Source organism: Oncorhynchus gorbuscha, linkage group LG08 (genome assembly GCF_021184085.1).
Source record: "Oncorhynchus gorbuscha isolate QuinsamMale2020 ecotype Even-year linkage group LG08, OgorEven_v1.0, whole genome shotgun sequence".
Classification (NCBI taxonomy): domain Eukaryota; kingdom Metazoa; phylum Chordata; class Actinopteri; order Salmoniformes; family Salmonidae; genus Oncorhynchus; species Oncorhynchus gorbuscha.
The window spans coordinates 4,750,130-4,767,183 of record NC_060180.1 but is presented as its reverse complement, the minus strand read 5'-3'; the positions used below and the strand labels follow the sequence as shown (position 1 = coordinate 4,767,183).

General features: G+C 42.2%; 1 protein-coding gene across 5 annotated transcripts in view; it reads left to right on the top strand.

Annotated features, from left to right (window-relative positions):
• Positions 1-447: 447 nt before the first annotated feature.
• The window catches only part of LOC124041115 (E3 ubiquitin-protein ligase MARCHF8-like), a 165,029-nt gene continuing 148,422 nt past the window's right edge, over positions 448-17,054 (top strand). For 4 of the 5 annotated variants that reach the window (XM_046358302.1, XM_046358301.1, XM_046358299.1 and 1 more), the window contains exon 1: positions 448-556. The gene's annotated coding sequence lies outside the window, so the exon portion shown is untranslated. Of the gene's footprint in view, positions 829-12,776; positions 12,854-17,054 lie in introns of all 5 variants that reach the window. The other variant, XM_046358298.1, reaches the window with a different exon arrangement.

The window sequence follows — 17,054 nt, the reverse complement described above, 5'->3', positions numbered from 1 at the left end:
GACAGACTGGGAATCAGTAATCACATCAAACACAGTGACAGGCCTCACAGAGATGGAGCAAGAGCTCTCTGTCAACAGGGGATAAAGTTTTAGATGAGGGTTATTCACTCACTATTCAGTATAGCTACTCTCTTTAGGTGGATAGGTTTACAATAAAATGTGACATTGTCAGGTTAGTCATGGTCTGTATTCATTATGTCTTAGAAGAAGAAACATACTGTATAATGAATACATAATATCTTGCTTAGTCAGTGTGGATAGTTTTCAGGTGTATGTACATTTTAACAGTCAACGAAAATCATCCTTATCATCATCATCATAAAAATATCTCAACATTAATATGACCAGCCCTTATCAATCAATGCAACATGAGTTGACGCCTTCTCTGCTGAAGCGCCTGCCCTTTAACGACGGTTTTTTTCTACCCGTCACATTTTTTTCACTCCATTTTAACGCGGAAGTCAGTGACGCATATAGTCTACTGTACATTCAGATGCAGATGGGGGCTATGAAATAAACAAAACATCATCGCCATTTAGTACCCGAGAAAGCGGCGGTGAGTGTTCATTGTTTTGTTCTGCACGTTGCGTACATTTTGAACTGGGATTTGAGCATTTGATCACCGCGGAGCACTTCAGTAAATTATCTGGCTACATTGTAACTGCTGCGCCTTTTATAAAATAATTCTTCCTGAGACGACGCGTGGCTTGATGGACTACTTTGGACCATCAAATTGTGTTAATATCTGCATTTCACGACCGCTGCTGTAGCCTACAGAAATACATAACTGTCAGCAATTCTGCAACATACGGAAGTATTAAAAATACGGTGGGTGTGATATTACTTAAAATATGATATGAGCGATATGTGGACGCAGAGCGAATCAGCTGCTTTATTCTGCATAATAGGCTATTAATTTCAACTAGCGCCAGGCTACATAGGTATTCTTGCTGTTTTTCATTTAATTTGCACAATAATTCCGTCACACATTCATTTCCTCTTTGGGAATGCAACCACTATGTATTCCAGTGTTGACACGAATAATGTTTTATTTGTGATAACGTGAGATAATCCTGATGAAATATTCTCGGATAGGAGAACATGAATAATATTGCACTGTTCTTTAGTCTATCATCACATATTCCTGGATCGTGCGCATTAATAAAAATAGAAGTATATCAGATAAACTATGGGTCGGTGAAAGGATGAGAATGTAGCTTTCATTTTCATATTTAATTATCTGTAATCAAACATTCACAAACTGCGGGAGCCTAAACTGCGCTGCTTTTGAGCGATAGCCAAGCCTACAAAGGGAAGGTTTGTTTCATTGTATAGATCTGACGTTTTACCTAGCATATCTCCAATTATTATGTTTATAGCGAATCGTGTACCTTATGTAGTTAATAGACAAAAGCCTAATGAGTGTGTTTCTTTTCTTGGTCATGTGTTTCCAGCATAGACATTCTGGTCACCATCCGGTCTCTTTCGAAACTGCCCGGTACCCAGTAGGTAATAAACAGAGAGCGGGTCCCCGGTAGGTAATGAACAGAGAGCGGGTCCCCGGTAGGTAATGAACAGGGAGAGAGAGATGCGATCGATAGGGTGCAGCTGTAGTAGCCCATCTTGACTCATGGGCACAGAGTGATTTGTTTTGTGTTGGATTGCTAGACATCCTAGGAGCCTATTGGATTGCATTGATAACTATTTATGCAGAATATGCTACCGCAGCACGCAATGAATGGGCAGGTTTAGAAACTAGCTTGTGGTTTAATTTGAGCGATAATGGTAAGAGAGGAAATAGTGAATGTTGCAGATACATTTATGATCTGGCATCATTATTCTGAGCAGATCTTTCTCTCTCTCTGTATGTCCTCAAATGGATTCATCATCTTCTCTCTCAAGTTTTCGTTCCTCTTCACTTCAGTATCACTTCATCATGATGAACGGTTGGATCCGTTTTTCTTCTTTGCTGCCGCCTAACTCAATTTCCCACCGATGTATTTACTGCAGTGCTTTGGACTTCATCAACCTCAATTGGATCCTTATTCTTGAACACATTTCTCAGACTCCTTGTATTTTAGATAGGTAGGTGTGTGTAGGCTATGCATCCACGTGTGAATGCGTGCCTGTGTAAGTCGCTGCTCTGTATAAGAGCATCTACTAAATTACTTAAATGTGAATGTAATGTGTGTGTGCAAGCGGGCAATCTTGTGTGTGCTGTGTTTTGTGTACAGTACTGCAACAGGCTAATAAACAAGCCTGATGTGTTCTGTGTATGGTATAGTCCAGTACTTTAACAGGCAGGGTATGTGTGTGTTACATCGCACCAGCAACAGGCTACATCGTGACGGCAGTAACAGGAACAGCGGCATCTAGTGGGAAAACCGTGGTACTTTCACACTAATTTATGGTAAAATAATGCAAGCTACTTCAAAACATCACCAGATTCACAGGGAATAGATTGCAAATGATGAAGAAGCAATACTATAAGCCACAGCTCCATACTACTTGTCAAACAGAGCTGATATTGTATACTGGTTGTTGGGGTGGGGTTGATGTCAGGGTCCGTGGCTTTGACCATTTGATTGGATTCCTCTTTCTCAATGGTAGGAAGACGTTTGGTCAATATCGGATGTTGGGTACTATATTTATTGAATATTATGTGAATCCTAAACATTTAAAGGTTGAATTTGAGTGCAATCAATTAGCTTAATTTCTCTGAGATCAAATTACATTTCAACAAACTAATGTTTCAGGAATGTTTACCGATCTGTTTCTAGCTACGGAAATGATTTCAGAACAATCTGAGATGGTGGGTGTCAAACCTCTTTCTTTTTCTTATTGCTCTCTTGTATCTTGAGTAGCATGCAGGCATACACCTGCATAACACAATGTCTCCTGTGGTGGGGCCTTACTGTAACTAGTACTGCTGCTATCTGTCATCTGTTATCATGGGAATACCTGCTATACTGTAGTTTGCTTTCTCAAAACACTGTGGACACCGTCACTGTGGACACCGTCACTGTGGACACCGTCACTGTGGAGTTTCTGCTTGCTTTCTGTTGGTTAAAAAGATGTATTTGACCAAATGTGTGAATGTGCAGTGGGGATATGTAGTCCTGTGTCTATTTACAGAAAGCATATGGTTATATAATGGGTCATAGCATTATTTATTTGAGACTATTCCATTGGTCTTAAAGGGTGGCGAACAGCCCATCTGGCCTGGCTTTGCTCTGCTGTTCTCTTCAGCTGTGTGTTCTCTCCATACAGTATCAGCTTGCTGTCTTTGTGTTAAAGCTAATCTATTCTGGGATGGATTGTCAACAATCCGTATAGTCAGAGGGGTTTTAAGTCAAACCAAGAGGTACAACAAGCCAGTACTTCCATAAGAAACATAGAGTAAAGTCAACTCAGGCAGTTGTTTTGTATTGTATTTGTTTGCATTCAGGCAGCAGTTTGTCCATGAGTTTGTCCATGAGTGCAGCTGCCATGACACTTGTGTGATCAGAGAGGGGTTTCCATTGGGTAGACATCTTGGTAATTGACTATCTTTGTTAAAGCTGTCAGTGCTCCTTACAAACGTAAGAGGAGAGAGACCTGTCAAGAGACAGAGAGAGAAATTATATTTAAGCTTCCCAATTAAGAAGCTAAATCAGGAGAAAGCCCTGTCACATCTGTCAATGAACATGGTGAAAAAACGACAGGGGAGAAGAGAGAAAGCCAAGCGACTTTCTACTGTCTGCTATGAAATCAATTCATAATTCGTTCTCTTAGAGGTGCGTTTTGAGGAGAGTAATTTTATCCAATTAACTATTAATCTTCTTTTTTTTTGACTCTGTCTCAAGGGTTGGCACAATTACCATATAACTGTGTAACTGATAGTTATGGATGAATACCGTCATGAAAAAAACAAAAATATCGTAATGGTTCAAATAAAAATGAATAGCTGACTGAAGATGGGTAGCCAGGCATTTGTATGGCAATTTGACTGGTAAACTTATGGGGGTACATTTGTATGGCAATTTGACTGGTAAACTCATGGGGGTACATTTGTATGGCAATTTGACTGGTAAACTCATGGGGGTACATTTGTATGGCAATTTGACTGGTAAACTTATGGGGGTACATTTGTATGGCAATTTGACTGGTAAACTTATGGGGGTACATTTGTATGGCAATTTGACTGGTAAACTCTTGGGGGTACATTTGTATGGCAATTTGACTAGTAAACTCATGGGGGTACATTTGTATGGCAATTTGACTGGTAAACTCATGGGGGTACATTTGTATGGCAATTTGACTGGTAAACTCATGGCAATTTGACTGGTAAACTCATGGGGGTACATTTGTATGGCAATTTGACTAGTAAACTCATGGGGGTACATTTGTATGGCAATTTGACTGGTAAACTCATGGGGGTACATTTGTATGGCAATTTGACTGGTAAACTCATGGGGGTACATTTGTATGGCAATTTGACTGGTAAACTCATGGGGGTACATTTGTATGGCAATTTGACTGGTAAACTCATGGGGGTACATTTGAAATGGCTGCCTGGCATTGTGATGCAATCATTTCAATGTTAATGTTGAATGATCATTCAAATTATGTTAACTGATGTGGTCATGCAATGCACTGTAGTTTCTGTAGTCAGTTGCATTGAATCAACAAATTACAACACATAGTGATGGGTACACTTCATGCTTTTACTTCCTGCTTTCTCCTCGCAATGGCTGCCAGTTCACCCATTACTCCATCATTGACTTGAATGAGGATGCCCGTTCTATTCATTCTATTTCTATGGCACAGGCAGTCAGGAGCGGAGGAGAGAAGAGGAAAAATGGCCAATTACCTTTATCCAAAATTCCATGACCATCACAGCCCTAGGTGTTTCACAGTATGGTGGTGATTCTTAAGAATGTCCTTGCAGTTAAAAGTGAGTTTGGAGTAGCAGTAGATATATTTGTCAGTTATCACTCATTCCCTATTGTGTTAATTTAAATAGAAGTAGAGGACTGTATAAAATGTGGTCAGGAAAGGACTGTATAAAATGCAGTCAGGAGAGGACTGTATAAAATGTGGTCAGGAGAGGACTGTATAAAATGTGGTCAGGAGAGGACTGTATAAAATGTGGTCAGGAGAGGACTGTATAAAATGTAATCAGGAGAGGACTGTATTAAATGTGGTCAGGAGAGGACTGTATAAAATGTGGTCAGGAGAGGACTGTATAAAATGTAGTCAGGAGAGGACTGTATAAAATGTGGTCAGGAGAGGACTGTATAAAATGTGGTCAGGAGAGGACTGTATAAAATGTAGTCAGGAGAGGACTGTATGAAATGTAATCAGGAGAGGACTGTATGAAATGTAATCAGGAGAGGACTGTATGAAATGTAGTCAGGAGAGGACTGTATAAAATTTAGTCAGGAGAGGACTGTATAAAATGTAGTCAGGAGAGGACTGTATAAAATGTAGTCAGGAGAGGACTGTATAAAATGTGGTCAGGAGAGGACTGTATAAAATATAGTCAGGAGAGGACTGTATAAAATGTAGTCAGGAGAGGACTGTATAAAATGTAGTCACGAGAGGACTGTATAAAATGTAGTCAGGAGAGGACTGTATAAAATGTAGTCCGGTGAAGACTATAAAATATCCTCTCTAGTCAGGAGAGGATTGTTTATGAAACATTCCAGGGGTTTCAAAGGCTCTGATGAAATTTGTGTCGAATCAAGAGAATTTACTCTTATCAGAAGTCATGGCCAGGGCAGGATGCTGTACACTATAAAACTTTGCAGTGGGTTTTCTGAGGCTCTAATAAAGTCAATGAGTCTTTATAACTGAGTTAACAAGATGTTTTACTGTGTGGGTGTTCTCTCTCTCTCTCTCCTCATTTTCCACTTTCAAAGTCATTCTCTTTTTTCTCCTTGCTCTCTCTCGCTGTCCATCTTTCTGTAGACTGGTGTCTCATCACCAGTCTAAGGAAGCTTTGTTGTGCACACAAGGGCAAATTCCTCCTGTTAGTCTTTCAAGCCAGTCCTTTTTGATTGTTCAAGAAAAATATGTTGATTGAAACAATCGTGTGACCCTCCCCCATCGTGTGACCAGAGTATCCATTATATTGACCAGATACTCAAGTGTCTACTCTAACAATTAAAATAATAATAATACATCTATTCTGAATTGAAAATCAGTTTGCCTGGGTACCAGTCTCTTTAGCTAATCCACTCCCTGTACTCCATATCAAGTGTGAAAGGCAATGACAAGAAGTGCTAAGGACTGGAATGTTAGATAAAGAGATTGGTGCTCAGACTGGAAGGCATTCGTGAGGAGGCAAGATCAGGTGGGACCTTTCTAGCCAATGAGAGGACAGATAAAGTTGAAGTCGGAAGTTTACATACACTTAGGTTGGAGTCATTAAAACCCGTTCTTCAGCCACTCCACAAATGTCTTGTTAACAAACTATAGTTTTGGCAAGTCGGTTAGGACATCTACTTTGCATGGCACAAGTAATTTTTCCAACAATTGTTTACAGACAGATTATTTCACTTATAATTCACTGAATCACAATTCCAGTGGGTCAGAAGTTTATATACACTAAGTTGACTGTGCCTTTAAACAGCTTGGAAAATTCCAGACAATTATGTCATGGCTTTAGAATCTTCTGATAGGCTAATTGATATCATTTGAGTCAATTGGAGGTGTACCTGTGGATGTATTTCAAGGCCAACCTTCAAACTCTTTGCTTGTGCCTCTTTGCTTGACATCATGGGAAAATCTAAAGAAATCATGCAAGACCTCAGAAAAAAATTGGAGGTGTACCTGTGGATGCATTTTCTATTTATTGATTTATTTCACCTTTATTTAACCAGGTAGGCCAGTTGAGAACAAGTTCTCATTTACAACTGCGATCTGGCCAAGATAAAGCAAAGCAGTGCGACACAAACAAAAACACAGAGTTACACATGGAATAAACAAACATACAGTCAGTAACACAATAGAAAAAATCTAAACAGTGTGTGCAAATGAGGTAAGATTAGGGAGGTAAGGCAATAAATAGTCCTTAGTGGCGAAGTAATTACAATTTAGCAATTAAACACTGGAGTGATATATGTGCAGAAGATGAATGTGCAAGTAAAGATACTGGGGTGCAAAGGAGCAAAAAAAAACTAAATCAATATGGGGACGCGGTAGTTGGATGGGCTATTTACAGATGGGCTATGTACAGGTGCAGTGATCTGTGAGCTGCTCTGACAGCTGATACTTAAAATTAGTGAGGGAGATATGAGTCTCCAGCTTCAGTGATTTTTGCATTCCAGTCATTGGCAGCAGAGAACTGGAAGGAAAGGCGACCAAAGGATGAATAGGCTTTGGGGATGACCAGTGAAATATACCTGCTGGAGCACGTGCTACGGGTGGGTGCTGCTATGGTAACCAGTGAGCTGAGATAAGGCGGGGCTTTACCTAGCAAAGACTTATAGATGACTTGGAGCCAGTGGGATTGGCAACGAATATGAAGCGAGTGCCAGACAACGAGAGCATACAGGTCACAGTGGTGGGTAGTATATGAGGTTTTGGTGACAAAACGGATGGCACTGTGATAGACTGCATCCAATTTGCTGAGTAGAGTGTTGGAGGTTATTTTGTAAATGACATCGCCGAAGATAAGGATCGGTAGGATAGTTAGATTTACCAGGGTATGTTTGGCAGCATGAGTGAAGGACGCTTTGTTGCGAAATAGGAAGCTGATTCTAGATTTAATTTTGGAATGGAGTTGCTTAATATGAGCCTCGAAGGAGAGTTTACAGTCTAACCAGACACCTAGGTATTTGTAATTGTCCACATATTCTAAGTCAGAACCGTCCAGAGTAGTGATGCTGGATCGGCGGGCAGGTGCAGGCAACGATCAGTTGAAGAGCATGCATTTAGTTTTACTAGTGTTTAAGAGCAGTTGGAGGCCACGGAAGGAGAGTTGTATGTCATTGATGCTCGTCTGGAGGTTAGTTAACACAGTGTCCAAAGAAGGGCCTACCTTCAAACGCAGTGTCTATTTGCTTGACATCATGGGAAAATCAGAAGAAATCAGCCAAGAACTCAGAAAAAAAATGTAGACCTCCACAAGTCTGGTTCATCATTGGGAGCAATTTCAAAATGACTGAAGGTACCACATTCATCTGTACAAACAATAGTGCGCAAGTATAAACACCATGGGACCACGCAACCGTCATACCGCTCAGGAAGGAGACACGTTCTGTCTCCTAGAGATGAACGTACTTTGGTGCGAAAAGTGCAAATCAATCCCAGAATAACAGCAAAGGAAGATTGTACTTTTTGGAGAAATGTCCTCTGGTCTGATGAAACAAAAACAGAACTGTTTGGCCATAATGACCATCGTTATGTTTGGAGAAAAAAGGGGGAGGCTTTTAAGCCGAAGAAGACCACCCCAACCGGGAAGCACAGGGGTGGCAGCATCATGTTGTGGGGGTGCTTTGCTCAGGAGGGACTGGTGCACTTCACAAAATAGATGGCGTCATGAGGGAGGAAAATTAGGTGGATATGTTGAAGCAACATCTCAAGACATCAGTCAGGAAGTTAAAGCTTGGTCGCAAATGGATCTTCCAAATGGACAATGACCCCAAGCATACTTCCAAAGTTGTGGCAAAATGGCTTAAGGACAACAAAGTCAAGGTATTGGAGTAGCCATCACAAAGCCCTGACCTCAATCCCATAGAAAATTTGTGGGCAGAACTGAAAAAGCGTTTGCGACCAAGGAGGCTTTCAAACCTGACTCAGTTACACCAGCTCTGTCAGGAGGAATGGGACAAAATTCACCTAATTTATTGTGGGAAGCTTGTGGAAGGCTACCTGAAATGTTTGACCCAAGTGAAACAATTTAAAAGCAATGCTACCAACTACTAATTGAGTGTATGTAAACTTCTGACCCTCTGGGAATGTGATGAAAGAAATAAAAGCTGAAATAAATTATTCTCTCTACTATTATTCTGACATTTCACATTCTTAAAATAAAGTGGTGATCCTAACTGACCTAAGACAGGGAATTTTTACTTGGATTAAATGTCAGGAAATGTGAACTGAGTTTAAATGTATTTTGCTAAGGTTTATGTAAACTTCCGACTTCAACTGTACGCGTGTGAACAACAGGCACAAGTCCGATACAGTGTTTTTTGTCAAAGTTGCCTTGATGTCACGTGTCCTACTCATCAGTACACTCAAAACAACTTAAGAACTACGAAACTTCTATTCAATCAAATAAGCCACACGTAGCAAATAAGCCATTACATTTCTTGTTAATCAAATTTGACACTTCATTGACGCCACCTGCTGCTTTGCCTCTTCCTCTCTGGTGTGACTCACACATTTCAGTAAATTACTATAGCTCACACCTCGGTCCAATCAATGTAATTTAGTAAATGCCGGATCTCTATGGCAAGAGACATCTTTCACCCAAGTTTCGTCAAAATCAGGCCTGTGCTGTCTGAGATATCGTGAGTCAAACGAAGACCGATCCACAGTCCCCTCCCATGATTTCATGTAGGGGGACAATGAGAGAAATATTGATTCAGACACACACACACACACACACACAGCTTCTTACCCCTCTGTGTGGTTGTGTCCCGATAATCTCCCGAAGTGTGCACTTGTTCACTTCCCTTCATGGATTTGAAAGGAAATGACTGGTACTATGTAAGAAATATGGTGGGAACTCCCTCTAGCCCATGCCTACACCAATCTAAATCCTTGACACTTTTAGGGAGTAGTGAACCAGTGCAAACTTCAGGAGAAAGGATAGATTATTTGGATGCAACCTGTGTCTTCACTGTGATTATTATGTCACTGCTTTTATGAAGAGTATGATCAGAATGGTGGCAGCATTAACTATGTGATGAGGCGGCAGCATTAACTATGAGATGAGGAGGAAACATTAACTATGTGATGAGGTGGCAGCATTAACTATGACATGAGGAGGAAACATTAACTATGTGATGAGGTGGCAGCATTAACTATGAGATGAGGAGGAAACATTAACTATGTGATGAGGTGGCAGCATTAACTATGTGATGAGGCGGCAGCATTAACTATGAGATGAGGCGGCAGCATTAACTATGTGATGAGGCGGCAACATTAACTGTGAGATGAGGTGGCAGCATTAACTATGTGATGAGGAAGAAACATTAACTATGTGATGAGGCGGCAACATTAACTATGTGATGAGGCGGCAACATTAACTATGTGATGAGGCGGCAACATTAACTATGTGATGAGGCGGCAACATTAACTATGTGATGAGGCGGCAACATTAACTATGTGATGAGGCGGCAACATTAACTATGTGATGAGGTGGCAGCATTAACTATGTGATGAGGTGGCAGCATTAACTATGTGATGAGGCGTCAACATTAACTATGTGATGAGGCGGCAACATTAACTATGAGATGAGGCGGCAACATTAACTATGTGATGAGGTGGCAGCATTAACTATGAGATGAGGAGGAAACATTTAACTATGAGATGAGATGGCAACATTAACTATGAGATGAGGAGGAAACATTAACTATGTGATGAGGCGGCAACATTAACTATGAGATGAGGAGGAAACATTAACTATGAGATGAGATGGCAACATTAACTATGAGATGAGGAGGAAACATTAACTATGTGATGAGGCGGCAACATTAACTATGAGATGAGACGGCAACATTAACTATGTGATGAGGCGGAAACATTAACTATGAGATGAGGCGGCAACATTAACTATGTGATGAGGCGGCAGCATTAACTATGTGATGAGGCGGCAACATTAACTATGTGATGAGGCGGCAACATTAACTGTGAGATGAGGTGGCAGCATTAACTATGTGATGAGGAAGAAACATTAACTATGTGATGAGGCGGCAACATTAACTATGTGATGAGGCGGCAACATTAACTATGTGATGAGGCGGCAACATTAACTATGTGATGAGGCGGCAACATTAACTATGTGATGAGGCGGCAACATTAACTATGTGATGAGGCGGCAACATTAACTATGTGATGAGGTGGCAGCATTAACTATGTGATGAGGTGGCAGCATTAACTATGTGATGAGGCGTCAACATTAACTATGTGATGAGGCGGCAACATTAACTATGAGATGAGGCGGCAACATTAACTATGTGATGAGGTGGCAGCATTAACTATGAGATGAGGAGGAAACATTTAACTATGAGATGAGATGGCAACATTAACTATGAGATGAGGAGGAAACATTAACTATGTGATGAGGCGGCAACATTAACTATGAGATGAGGAGGAAACATTAACTATGAGATGAGATGGCAACATTAACTATGAGATGAGGAGGAAACATTAACTATGTGATGAGGCGGCAACATTAACTATGAGATGAGACGGCAACATTAACTATGTGATGAGGCGGAAACATTAACTATGAGATGAGGCGGCAACATTAACTATGTGATGAGGCGGCAACATTAACTATGTGATGAGGCGGCAACATTAACTATGTGATGAGGCGGCAACATTAACTATGAGATGAGACGGCAACATTAACTATGAGATGAGGAGGAAACATTAACTATGAGTATTTCTCTCCAGTAATAGTATTGTGTATACATTCAGACATAACTATTGTGTTGTTGCAGAAACAGAGCGATAGACATGTTCCTTATCCCCTTACACTGTGTATAAGACAGTAGTTTTGGAATTGTTAGTTAGATTACTTGTTGGTTATCACTGCATTGTCGGAACTAGAAGCACAAGCATTTCGCTACACTCGCATTTAACATCTGCTAACCATGTGTATGTGACAAATAAAATTTGATTTGATTTGATTTGACAAAGAGCCCTTTGGTAGATAAAACAAAGATAATCACAGATACAGCATGATCAGTCTCTCTCTCTCTCTTTTCAATTCAAGGGGCTTTATTGGCATGGGAAACACGTTTACATTGCCAAAGCAAGTGAAATGGATCAACAAAATTATTTGTGGATCTGTGTAATATGTGTCTCTAATATGGTCATACATTGGGCAGGAGGTTAGGAAGGTTAGGAAGTGCAGCTCAGTTTCCACCTTATTTTGTGGGCAGTGTGCACACCACGTCTTCTCTTGAGAGACAGGTCTGTCTACGGCGACCTTTCTCAATAACAAGGCTATGTCTGTACATAGTCCAAGTGTTCCTTCATTTTGGTTCAGTCACAGTGGTCAGATATTCTGCCATTGTGTACTCTCTGTTTAGGGCCAAATAGCATTCTAGTTTGCTCTGTTTCTTTTGTCAATTCTTTCCAATATGTCAAGTAATTATCTTTTTGTTTTCTAATGATTTGGTGGGTTCTAATTGTGTTGCTGTCCTGGGGGTCTGTTGGGTCTGTTTGTGTTTGCGAACAGAGCCCCAGGACCAGCTTGCTTATGGGACTCTTCTCTAGGTTCATCTCTCTGTAGGTTATGGCTTTGTTATGGAAGGTTTGGGAATCGCTTCCTTTTAGGTGGTTGTAGAATTTAACTGCTCTTTTCTGGATTTTGATAATTAGCGGGATTCGGCCTAATTCTGCCCTGCATGCATTATTTGGTGTTTTACATTGTACGCATAGGATTTTATGCAGAATACTGCATGCAGAGTCTCAATTTGGTGTTTGTGAATTCTTGGTTGGTAAGTGGACCCCAGATCTTACAACCATCAAGGGCAATGGGTTCTATAACTGTTTCAAGTATTTTTAGCCAGATCCTAATGTCAAATGTTATGTTCCTTTTGATAGCACAGAAGGACCTTCTTGCCTTGTCTCTCAGATCATTCACAGCTTTGTGGAAGTTACCTGTGGCGCTGATGTTTAGGCCAAGGTATGTATAGTCTGTCTCTCACTCTCTGTCTCTGTCTCTGTCTCTCTGTCTAGCTGGGAAATGAAGTATTCTCTTTGAAACATATCTGCTCTTTCCAGATTAGGTTAGGGCTCTTTCCAGGTTAGGGTTAAGGCTATTTTCAGGTTAGAGTTAGGTTATAGGGCTCTTTCCAGGTTAGGTTAGGGCTCTTTCCAAGTTAGGGTTAAGGCTATTTTCAGGTTAGAGTTAGGTTATAGGGCTCTTTCCAGATTAGGTTAGGGCTCTTTCCAGAATGGGTTAAGGCTATTTTCAGGTTAGAGTTAGGTTATAGGGCTCTTTCCAGGTTAGGGTTAGGTTAGGGCTCTTTCCAGGTTAGGGTTAAGTTAGGGCTCTTTCCAGGTTAGGGTTAAGTTAGGGCTCTTTCCAGGTTAGGGTTAAGTTAGGGCTCTTTCCAGGTTAGGGTTAGGTTAGGGCTCTTTCCAGGTTAGGGTTAAGTTAGGGCTCTTTCCAGGTTAGGGTTAGGTTAGGGCTCTTTCCAGGTTAGGGTTAAGTTAGGGCTCTTTCCAGGTTAGGGTTAAGTTAGGGCTCTTTCCAGGTTAGGGTTAAGTTAGGGCTCTTTCCAGGTTAGGGTTAGGTTAGGGCTCTTTCCAGGTTAGGGTTAAGTTAGGGCTCTTTCCAGGTTAGGGTTAGGTTAGGGCTCTTTCCAGGTTAGGGTTAAGTTAGGGCTCTTTCCAGGTTAGGGTTAAGTTAGGGCTCTTTCCAGGTTAGGGTTAGGTTAGGGCTCTTTCCAGGTTAGGGTTAGGTTAGGACTATTTTCATGTTAGGGTTAAGTTAGGGCTCTTTCCAGGTTAGGGTTAGGTTAGGGCTCTTTCCAGGTTAGGGTTAGGTTAGGACTATTTTCATGTTAGGGTTAAGTTAGGGCTCTTTCCAGGTTAGGGTTAGGTTAGGGCTCTTTCCAGGTTAGGGTTAGGTTAGGGCTCTTTCCAGGTTAGGGTTAGGTTAGGACTATTTTCATGTTAGGGCTCTTTGCAGCTATTGTGCAGCAATTTTGGAAATGCCAAAATAATGTGATAAGAGTTCATCAGATGAGTCAAAACTGACAAAAGTAAAGCAGTGTGCTTTTATACAGATGAATTCACACACTGTAGCTTTCAGTATGCAGGATGACAGTGAGGAAGCAAAGCTAGCCAATAGAAACACCTGTAAACCGCTCTGTGTGTGTGTATGTGTGTGTGTGAGTGTGTGTTGGCAACTTTGGTGTTGCCACTATTTTCCTCTAAATTACTCAATCTTCCCCTGCCCTGCTCTGTGCTCCACTATGTCTGCCTGTCTACTGTTCTCTAAAGTAACTCAATCTTCCCCTGCCCTGCTCTGTGCTCCACTATGTCTGCCTGTCTACCGTTCTCTAAAGTAACTCAATCTTCCCCTGCCCTGCTCTGTGCTCCACTATGTCTGCCTGTGTACTGTTCTCTAAAGTAACTCAATCTTCCCCTGCCCTGCTCTGTGCTCCACTATGTCTGCCTGTGTACTGTTCTCTAAAGTAACTCAATCTTCCCCTGCCCTGCTCTGTGCTCCACTATGTCTGCCTGTGTACTGTTCTCTAAAGTAACTCAATCTTCCCCTGCCCTGCTCTGTGCTCCACTATGTCTGCCTGTGTACTGTTCTCTAAAGTAACTCAATCTTCCCCTGCCCTGCTCTGTACTCCACTATGTCTGCCTGTCTACTGTTCTCTAAAGTAACTCAATCTTCCCCTGCCCTGCTCTGTGCTCCACTATGTCTGCCTGTGTACTGTTCTCTAAAGTAACTCAATCTTCCCCTGCCCTTCTCTGTGCTCCACTATGTCTGCCTGTGTACTGTTCTCTAAAGTAACTCAATCTTCCCCTGCCCTGCTCTGTGCTCCACTATGTCTGCCTGTGTACTGTTCTCTAAAGTAACTCAATCTTCCCCTGCCCTGCTCTGTGCTCCACTATGTCTGCCTGTGTACTGTTCTCTAAAGTAACTCAATCTTCCCCTGCCCTGCTCTGTGCTCCACTATGTCTGCCTGTCTACTGTTCTCTAAAGTAACTCAATCTTCCCCTGCCCTGCTCTGTGCTCCACTATGTCTGCCTGTGTACTGTTCTCTAAAGTAACTCAACCTTCCCCTGCCCTGCTCTGTGCTCCACTATGTCTGCCTGTCTACTGTTCTCTAAAGTAACTCAATCTTCCCCTGCCCTGCTCTGTGCTCCACTATGTCTGCCTGTCTACTGTTCTCTAAAGTAACTCAATCTTCCCCTGCCCTGCTCTGTGCTCCACTATGTCTGCCTGTGTACTGTTCTCTAAAGTAACTCAATCTTCCCCTGCCCTGCTCTGTGCTCCACTATGTCTGCCTGTGTACGGTTCTCTAAAGTAACTCAATCTTCCCCTGCCCTGCTCTGTGCTCCACTATGTCTGCCTGTCTACTGTTCTCTACAGTAACTCAATCTTCCCCTGCCCTGCTCTGTGCTCCACTATGTCTGCCTGTCTACTGTTCTCTAAAGTAACTCAATCTTCCCCTGCCCTGCTCTGTGCTCCACTATGTCTGCCTGTCTACTGTTCTCTAAAGTAACTCAATCTTCCCCTGCCCTGCTCTGTGCTCCACTATGTCTGCCTGTCTACTGTTCTCTAAAGTAACTCAATCTACCCCTGCCCTGCTCTGTGCTCCACTATGTCTGCCTGTCTACTGTTCTCTAAAGTAACTCAATCTTCCCCTGCCCTGCTCTGTGCTCCACTATGTCTGCCTGTCTACTGTTCTCTAAAGTAACTCAATCTACCCCTGCCCTGCTCTGTGCTCCACTATGGCTGCCTGTCTACTGTTCTTTAAAGTAACTCAATCTTCCCCTGCCCTGCTCTGTGCTCCACTATGTCTGCCTGTCTACTGTTCTCTACAGTAACTCAATCTTCCCCTGCCCTGCTGTAAGAATGGACCCTGAATGAAGCTCTTTATCTGTAGTAGTTCTAGTTCACAGTGATTTCACTGCAGCCAGGAGCAACTGTTCTCTACAGTAACTCAATCTACCCCTGCTGTGCTCTGTGCTCCACTATGTCTGCCTGTCTACTGTTCTCTACAGTAACTCAATCTACCCCTGCCCTGCTCTGTGCCCCACTATGTCTGCCTGTCTACTGTTCTCTACAGTAACTCAATCTTCCCCTGCCCTGCTGTAAGAATGGACCCTGAATGAAGCTCTTTATCTGTAGTAGTTCTAGTTCACAGTGATTTCACTGCAGCCAGGAGCAACTGTTCTCTACAGTAACTCAATCTACCCTTGCTGTGCTCTGTGCTCCACTATGTCTGCCTGTCTACAGTTCTCTACAGTAACTCAATCTACCCTTGCTGTGCTCTGTGCTCCACTATGTCTGCCTGTCTACAGTTCTCTACAGTAACTCAATCTACCCTTGCTGTGCTCTTCTACCCCTGCTGTGCTCTACTATGTCTGTCTAACAGTGAATATTGATCCTCTCGAATAGCTTCTCTCTTTCTATGGATGATGTCAGACCCCCAACCTCTATCCTAGCATCCCTAGAGCACCTGCAGTGGACAGAACTCTGTGGTGGTTGGAATGTAGGACAACAGTTTTTGTCCCTGAATGTTTTCGTAAAGGCGGTTTGCACAGCACCCCGAATCACACTGGAGCTAGGAGCTAGGCAGGAGGTGATTAGCAGTAGTGGGCTGCATTTATATAGCGCTTTTGACAAAGCCTGAAAACACTTTGCATTATGCCTATATGGGCGATAATTCCTCCCATTCCACTACCGATGTGTGGCAACCACCTGGGTGATGCGTGGTGGACATTTTGTGCCAGAACGCTCACCAAACATGGGCCATGGTAGCTGAGAGGAGAGCGGAATGGTAATGGTACACAATGAAACTGGAAAAAGTTGAAGGGCCCATAGATTACCTGGGCAGAGGTGCTGGCTCAGCTAGAATGGATGGGGAGTAGAGATATATTACCTCTCTTTTTGATTATGCACTGTACATTACCTGTCTCTGGATGATGATGTCATTATGGTCATTGTGCTCCTCCAAGGTTTCAGGCTTTCGGTTTTGTGGCCCTGAAAATAGCAGTTCCGCTTTACACAGAGGCCTTTCATTCATTGTGGATGTGTACACTCTTAGAAACAAGGGTTCCAAAAGGGTTCTGTGGCTGTCCCCATTGGAGAACCCTTATTGATTCCCTCTAAAACCCTCCATGGAAATGGTTCTACA